Source organism: Numenius arquata, chromosome 1 (assembly GCF_964106895.1).
Source record: "Numenius arquata chromosome 1, bNumArq3.hap1.1, whole genome shotgun sequence".
Lineage (NCBI taxonomy): Eukaryota > Metazoa > Chordata > Aves > Charadriiformes > Scolopacidae > Numenius > Numenius arquata.
The window spans coordinates 117,733,211-117,739,388 of record NC_133576.1 but is presented as its reverse complement, the minus strand read 5'-3'; positions in this window follow the sequence as shown (position 1 = coordinate 117,739,388).

The following is a 6,178-nucleotide window of genomic DNA, read 5'->3' as shown; positions in this document are numbered from 1 at the left end:
ATCTTAGGACAAACTGAGTGGCTCTGGGTCCCCCAACAGAGCTTATTGTTCTTTTTCCAAAAAAACCCAAGCACTTCATGTCATGCCAGATCGATTTTAAAAAGTGGTCGCCTCTCAGCTGAGATGCAGTACCGTAGATTCCTGCTGCCAGAGCATTCCTGCTCTGCTGATATGCAAAAAAAGAAAAATACCCCCTCCAGCTGCACGCTGAGCAGTGAGGAGCCTCGGGCTGAGAACAACAGAGAGCTCAAGTGATTTTGGCCAGTACATCTGCATAAAACAACCTTCACAATATTAGAACAACAAAACACTTCACTGCTCCTAGAATGACAAACCACTTTGTGCACAGTAGCAAAGCTGCCCTTGCTCGTGCACAGTGATATCTCAACAAGGGATCTATGCCTAACCTTTCCAGCGTTAATCACTGGAAACGCCCACGCTACCAATGTGCTTTTACTTGTATATTATGGAAATTATGGTCTCATCTATACACAGTGAAGTCAGGGGAAAGGCAATAGCACAGAGCCCCGGGTAGCTTGCATATCCTGTATAGCAAAAGCTGGCAATGTCTCCTTGTGCAGGAGCTAAAATGCTCTGCTTGAAAATAAAGACAATAAGAAACACTCAAAAGCCATTTCTGGTACCGGTGAATTTACTGCTTCTCACTTTGAAACCAGAAAGTGCTTATGCCTTTTAAAAATCTAAACACACACAAAGCAGAAAATGTAATCACTTAATTTTGTAATGCGACCCAGGGGCAGGAACCCATGAGGATTTTCTCCATGGTGTTGAACTCCACATTTCACACCCAGAAAAGCCACATGCTGGCTTTGGCTCCCAGCTCCATCACTGAATGCCTTCTGGCTTGAAGAGGAGAAAGCCTTCTCTGGTTACCTTCAGGCTTGTCCTTGGGTTGCAGGAGGAGAGGGAAAGGACAAAAATGTGCTGGTGTCAGGAAAAAGCCTGGTGCCTGAGCCCCTTGCTAGAAAGTGAGCACACAGAACTACAGGTGATGCTGGAGTTTCCATTTGTCAGAATATAAGCACCTGCAAAACTATTCTTCTCTCCACAGCAGAAGGTCCATTGCCATTCCTACGCTCCTTCAGGGATGCTCTATAAAACCGAGAAGGCAGCAGTGGCCAGAGTAAATATTACCAGTCCCACTCGCTGCTGCATGCTACTACTCTTCTCCAGCTTTTAAAGCACAATGAAAATCATCTGGCTCTGCTCGCGGATGCAACAAAAGTCACTTATTTGATGGAGAGTGAAGAAAGAAAAAGTAGCAGTACCCAAATACAGATCCTTGCAGGCACAACGCTTGCTAGAGTTGGGACCGCAATAGCTGCTCTCCTCCCTGGTTGTTTCCAGAGCAAGTGAAGCTCTTTCATGTGAAAACACCACCGTTTTGCTTGATCTGTAGACAGCCAGCTCAAAGCACATTTATCTGTGTCTGGATGGACTTACTTCACACCTGCAGCCCAGAGTCTGGATACCCTTATCTTTCCTGTAATTCCTCCCAATACATCAGTGTCAGGGAGGGGAGAAATTACCACTTTCAGAAGAAGAATTGAGCTAAAGCCAAAGGTGAATGCTGGTCTAATGTGTTTGGTTACAGAGTCAGAAAGAAAATTATCCAAAAGGCCTGCAAAGTTCCTGGGGCAGTTCTCAGCTGCTGGAAGCACCTACGTGTTTTGGAGTGACTCCCTGCCTTTGTCAGAGCTGGTCCTCACTAAGGAAAACAAATGAGTTTTTCACTCCAGGAGCATCCTGCCCAATACCAACATCTTCATAGAGAAGTGGTCCTCACTTGACTTTTATCTTTGTGTGTGGTACAGCCTAAGAACAGAGGCAAAGGATACAGCCAGGAGGCAGAAAAACGTCAACGTACTGAAGTGCTGCATGAGAGCACCCAATGTGGGGTTGCTCCATTACCCACGCAAAGGAGGCTCCAGGCTATCCTGGCTGCCAGAGTCGGGCAGGGTGGCCAGGGCTAGTGGGTGGAGGATGTTCAGACTGAAGCAAGGATAAATGTAAGCTTCAGCCTGTGCAAACACAGGCAAGAAACTCTGGGCTCTTTGCTCAAAGTCATTCCCCCTCCTTCAGCATCTCCAGCTCCTGCGGTGTCACTGTGTGCCTTGTTTGCAATGGCGAGGAAGGGAAGCTGGCAGAGGTGATTTCCTTACACTTCTGGAACCTTTCTAGCCTGAACAAAAGACTTATTACTTCTGACATTGGATTCCTGTGTCTGATGAACCCCTGACTTCTCTAACTTGAATAAGTAGTTTAATTCATAGCAGAGCTGATTTCAGTTGGTGGTGTTGAACTGTTGTCATCATGGTATCATTCAACACAGGATAGAAAGGTGACCGGAAAACTGAAATTAATAGTGTTTTCATATGGCCCTCCTAGAAGAGTGTGAACAGAAAAAAAGCCATAACCGCAGAGGAAATATTGCAGTGTCTGTATGGAAAGGATTCGTGCTGCCATTTGCTCTCTGGTTCATTATATTTGCTTTCCACCACCACCACCCCTTTACTGTAAGATAGTAACTTTTCAGAAACCTCTTCTCCATTGACGTTTCACCTCTACTTCATTGGCTGAGACAATTTGAAGTGACTTGGATACCATTTATTCAAAGAAAATAGCCTGAATAAAATCAAACATTCTTTTCTTTGACAGAATATTTAAAAGCAAACCGACAAAAATATATATGAAATATACGGTTAGTTTCATCATATGTTTTTCATTTTGTTGGGCTACTAATTGATAGGGATCGTAAAAGGAGACATTATATAAATCCTGTGTGAACATATGGCTTTTTTTTTTCCCGTCCGAGATTGCAGGCTGAGTCTATGCAATCCTGTTAACGAAATAAGCCTTGTCGTTTGAGGAGCAGCGCTTAATGACAGTTGTCAGTCATCACTAGGTACCACACTCAAGGGACATCTTGATATGTCTGTGACAGACAGATTAGATATTGTCTGGAGACGGTTATGTGCCAGCTGTAAGAAAGCCCTAGCTGAGAGGAAATGAGGATTAAAAAAAAAGAGGGAGGAAATCAGATACAGCTTTTCCAGCCCCTGTTCGCCGGAGCAGATGATCCTTCTGCTCAGGTATGAGTCGTGTGTGTCTGAAGCTGATGGCTGAATGGGAGATGGCCACTGCCGTGATTTAACTTCAGTCACCCAGAATTGCAGCTTTGTTGTGCTCAGATGGAAACCTTCTCTTCCCCCCAAATAGTTTGTGATTTAATAGGTTTTCCTTCCCATTCTTCATACTCTCTTACACTGAGGGCAAAGGTAATCAGCACAGCTATGTCCGAGGCAGAAAGAGATGGAAATCATTTGGCACTTGTGACTTCCATCGTCAGCAGCAGCAGGTAGCAGAGGGATGCTGCTGCCCTGTCCTCATGCCCTGGCATGAAACGGGACCTGTTCAGTGCTGGTAGAGGTCAGGGGCTGGTGCAGGACCCTGCTCCCCCTGCCAGGCTCCTGCTGCTGGAGAGCCTGAAGGCAGCCCTGTGGCTCCTGGCACAGGTGTGCCTATGGGGAATGCCTACCAAAGAGCTCTTTGCCTCCCTCATCCTTGTAAATTGGCCATGTGGAAACCAAAGAGATGCAGAGGTCAGCTCAGGAGTCTACGCACATGCTGCTCACACAAAGACGTGCTCTATATCCGTGCACGACCAGAGGCTGAGGCTGTCAAGCAGAGAAAAGGCTTTTCATGCATTTCTAGTAATAGCCACAAGGTCATTCAACGTGGGTACAGGCAGCAGGGGATGGAATTTGGAGCTTCTGCTGCAAAAGTCCTTCATCTTTTTTCAGCCAAGGGTCAAACAAGACTGCAGAGAGGGAAAGACAAATGAGACACCAGCCACAGGAGACCTGATGCAGGAGGCCAGTGGAGGCTTGCTGAGATTGGGGGCCGTACCACACCTGATGCTACTTGCATGAAGTTGAGCAGTGAAACCGCAACACTATGGGCCCCATAAAACTGCTCCCTGTTGCCTCCCTGGGATGGCAATGATGATGAATGACACTGGCTCCACTCCGCAGGATGCCTGGCCTTGGGAACATCACTCCCGGATACTGCTGATACCTCCCAGAAAACAGGAGGCCCCAGGAGGCTGCAGCCAGCATCTCCTGGGGTGAGCTGCTCCCCAAGGACCAGCTCTCTGCTTACAGCAGCTTTCCTCTCCTGTGAAGTCAAGATACTCCAGGAGGATTCATGAGGTGCAACACACTCAACTTAATACCCTTAGTCTTGACCTTCGTGTCCAGAAAAGCAGGTATGAATGGACACACTCCTGAACATTAAAAATCATGTAAAAAGAAAGTAAATAAGTGACCTTGAAGTGTGGAGGAAGCAAGAGAAAATGCAAGGTTTGAAGTTAATTAGCCCTTGAACTGTCAGACCCAATTACTTCCAGCAGGCTCTGACATTTCGAAGATTAATTAGGGAGTTAGCTGTCACGTCTCACAAAGGACCACCATTACGCCAGAGAAGATCTACCTGCTCTCTGCACACAATGTCTTGGAATTTTGCAATGGGAAATTTTATCCAAAAGCTAATTGGGGACCTTTAGTAAAAGCTTTCTGATTATTATATTCATTTTGAGGAATGCACTGCATTTATATACTGAAATACAACTGGCTGATTTGAAGGAAAGTCTTAACTCATTGGATGATGAATTTAAATACTCCTGAGCAAAAGGCCTTTATATTTCTCTGCTTCTTTTGCAATACTCCTGTTACATCCAGTATAGATCATACTATACTGCTGTACGCGGTATATATCAATTATTCAGCATGTGTTTGCTCCCAAACAGATCCTTGTGTATTACTGTGTATGCCTTCCTGAGATCAGCCTCCTAAAATCTTTCTGAGCAGCCGAAGTGCAGCTTCCCAATTTGAGTCAGCAGCGTGCCCCTGCAGCAGCAAAAGCAAGCCCTCTCCTGGGTTGGACCAGCGAAGGCACAGCCAGCAGAACAGGAGGTGAGATTTCTGCACTCTTCTCCACAGTGCATTGGATGGGCCTGGTTCAGTTTTGGTGCCCTCGGTTCAAAAGACGCATTGGAAGATGGGAGAGGGTGCAGTGGATGGCTACCATGGTGCTTAGTGAGTTGGAAAATTCAATCTAAGGCCCTGCTTTCAAGGGAAAGTCCCACCAGGCAATCTCCAGAAGCTCCTTCCAACCTGACCTTTTGTAGGATGATATGATTTTTAACCCTTTGTTCTTCCCCAGGATAGATCAGCTCCCTGCGGAGCTGGAAGCAGAGGTGATGTGCTGAGTTTTCTGCTCCTTGGTGCAGCCCTCTCTGCAGCACCAAACCAGAACCGTACCTGCCAGTCTGTCCTTATCATACCATTAAAAACGTTGTTGTAAGCACCTTAGCAGATAAAAAACTCTCCCTGCCTCAGAACAACTGAAGTGTAAAGTGCCGACATAGTGAAATGTGGAAAGGATCCTTCAGAAAAAGTGGAACAAAAACAAAAGAAAGGAAAAGGAAATGAAGTCCCTTTTTAGACACAAAATGGTTTCTGGCTTATAGCCATCCGGATATTTTTAACATGTCCATCAATACAGTCTCTGTGCACAGCAACTGACTGATCCATGACTCTGTATTTTGTGTTTCCGTCTCTTCCCCCGTGACCAGAGGGTGTTTGAAAGAATAATTTGGTCAGAGCTAGTTTTATTTTCCTTTATAGTCAGGGGATACTTATGATGTGAAAGCTGAGCTGTGGAGAGGTGGGACCTCTTGGGAGGTGACTATTTCTGTGGTCCTTCTGGTGTCCGTTGGGAGGGGGTTTCCACAGCCACAGCAGAGCTGTACGCAGCAGCCAGCCTCCTGCACGGTCACCCACAGCCCCGGCATGGCGAGCTCCAGGGCTGCCGGTGAACATGCTGCCCAATCCTTGCCACCAAGATGGGAGTCAAGGATAAGCTATCTGATCTCACCCAGCTGAGGGAGATGCCTACAAGCCGTTGTAGCTGTTCTCCTAGCAGTGATATAACCACCTATTCCCACATTCCTGCACCTTTGCAATCCCACAAGGTACATACCAAAAGGCTTCATGCAGCCAAGAGCTACCAGAGATGTTTGGAGAGCTCTTAACATGCAAAGGAATAAGACAGTAGAAGGGATAGTTCTTCCCAATTCAAAGGCAGTGTCTTGAGA